This window comes from Tiliqua scincoides, chromosome 7 (assembly GCF_035046505.1).
Source record: "Tiliqua scincoides isolate rTilSci1 chromosome 7, rTilSci1.hap2, whole genome shotgun sequence".
NCBI lineage: Eukaryota > Metazoa > Chordata > Lepidosauria > Squamata > Scincidae > Tiliqua > Tiliqua scincoides.
Genome location: NC_089827.1, coordinates 63,568,466 through 63,570,925, shown reverse-complemented (window position 1 = coordinate 63,570,925; position 2,460 = coordinate 63,568,466). Strand labels below are relative to the sequence as shown.

At 44.5% G+C, this 2,460-nt stretch overlaps 1 pseudogene; it reads right to left on the bottom strand.

Moving 5' to 3' along the window:
* Positions 1-340: 340 nt before the first annotated feature.
* On the bottom strand, positions 341-460 carry LOC136658152 (5S ribosomal RNA; annotated as a pseudogene).
* Positions 461-2,460: the final 2,000 nt, after the last annotated feature.

Below are 2,460 nucleotides of genomic sequence, written 5' to 3'. Positions count from 1 at the left end.
TCATCCTAACTGGCATTAAGAGAATATACTGTATCCTCATTTTCTCATTTGTTTTGATTGAGTTGTATATTGGAACCTGTGTTGTTTTGCTGATAGTGTATTATCTACGAGTGTCACCTGCTTGTTCCCCCTATGGCCCAATTCTATCCAACACAGACACCAGCAGAACATACATTCTTCTAGTGGCAACCGCCTTGCGGCAGTTGTAAAGAACACTACAGCAGTGTGCGAACTTGTGCGCTGCAGGAGCACCAGTAGAGAGGCCAGAGTGGCTTCTCATGTGCTGGCAGATCATCATGGGCCTGGTTGGCAACCTTCAGTCTCGAAAGACTATGGTATAAGCCTACAGCACCCGGTATTCCCAGGCGGTCTCCCATCCAAGTACTAACCAGGCCTGACCCTGCTTAGCTTCCAAGATCAAACGAGATTGGGCATGTGCAGGGTAATAGTTGAGGTAGGCTGGCAGGGGAGGGGGGAATGGGGTGAGAGGAGGGCAAAGGATGGGTGGAATGGGGACAGGGGTGGCAGATTGGGAAGGCAACGATGGGGGGGACGGATCGAGTCCGAGAAGGGTTTGGTGGCCTCCAAATCCTAGTCCCCTTTCCAGACTTGATCGTGTGGCATAGATCCACATGGATGTGTGCCAGCAAAATTGCCCATGCAGGTCTGAGTGGACTTTCTATGCTGCAGAGGCTTACCCAAGTTAATGGAACATTTGTGGAACAGATTATCTCTAAACTGCCTCTCCCCCCCCCCCTGCAGGATGTCCTGGATGTAAACTGCCTCCCCCTCCAGACCCAGCTGGGTGGGTCTTCTGGTGATTACGAGCCCTGAGCCAGTGCTGGATGATGAAATCCCTCATTTGAATCTGTCTTTAAGTTGCTTAGCATAGCTGATGTTCCTCTAGAAGAAGCCTTTTTACACCCCTGCATCATTGGAGACGGGGAAAGGATAGGAGTGGCTATTAATTACTGGGACAAAATTGGCTTTCCAGTTCTGTTGCTTGAAAGAAGATGCAGGAGATATTTTCTGACTACACTGCAGTTTAAAATATTGACTGAAATTTGCAAGTAGCAATAGAAATGGAACTGTCTAATCAATGTTAGATACTTGAAATCTGTTTACTTTGATCAGGCTTGCACATGTGCTGGATGCTCTCCCAGTGCTTGCTCTCCTGGAGATTGATGCTAATTCCTGAAGACTGCGCCAATCCTGGAGGGTTGGAAAACCCAGTTTAGGGACTGGCTCAAGTGGGTGGGTTTTCTGGTGATTACAAGCCCTTAGCCAGTGCTGGATGATGAAATTCCTCACTAGAAACTGACTTTAGCATAGCTGATGTTCATCTAGAAAAAAGGAGGAATATTTATGGTCAATATTGCATGTATCTGAAATGTAATTTTGAGAACCCTTGAGTTTCCAGTTGAGGTAATTTTAGTCCTCCTTCGTGTGTATGTGCAATGCATATATGTGTGTATTGGTGTATATTTATACGGTGGTACTGCATCTTTCATACAGTATAGGGGCAAATCAGTTAGAGGTGGGAAGTTGCAGCTTCTTCAATTCATTGTTGTCTCCACTGAAAAACTCAATCAAATCTAAATAGTTTTTCTTTTTTAATGAAAAGATGACCAAAAATGAATGCAGCTGAATGTCTCCTTTGTGGGAAAGGCAAAATGCCTCATAGAGATATTAATATGGAACATTTCATATACTTTACAATTCATATGTAATGAACTATCATGTATTAGTACTTACCTACAGGCCAAATGCTACACTACTAACCTCTGCTACTAGCCTTCCTTATCCTAAAGCTACGCAGATAAGAGGGGGGCTTGCAGGCTTTAGGGAGTGGCAACAGGTTGCAGGTATCTTGTTGTCTTGTGCGTACACAGAGGAATCTGGTGGGCCACTGTGGGATACAGGAAGCTGGACTAGACGGGCCTTTAGCCTGATCCAGCAGGGCTCTTCTTATGTCCTTAACTCCGTGCATTGCTGCAAACATGTGCAGCAGCATCCATGGAAACTGGGAAGCATACGGAACTACATTTCCCATACATCTCTTCACTAGCGGATGATGCTGTGAGTATACTGGTGGCACAATCAAGACTTGACTTGAGACCTACATTACCATGAGGATTTGCGTACCAGTATTTTCCTTTTCTTTAAGGTAAGTATAGGAAAGACTTGACAGTCAAGGAGAGGCTGGTAGTGGGGACTGGTACCAGAAAGGTGGCAGCAGAACCCAATTTGAACCAGCCATAAATTTAAATGACTCATATTAATTGGACTCACTCCAAATTAAACCTTGGGAAATTTCACCTTTACTGCAGAATAAGCTTTGTGATATGTTGTGCCACTGTTTCCTTCTTTAAATACTGGGGAAGCTGTGAGGAAATATTTGATGTTTGTGTTTAGTGTTTCAGATGGAAAACAAGATGCTGTTTTCATTGGTTGATTGTT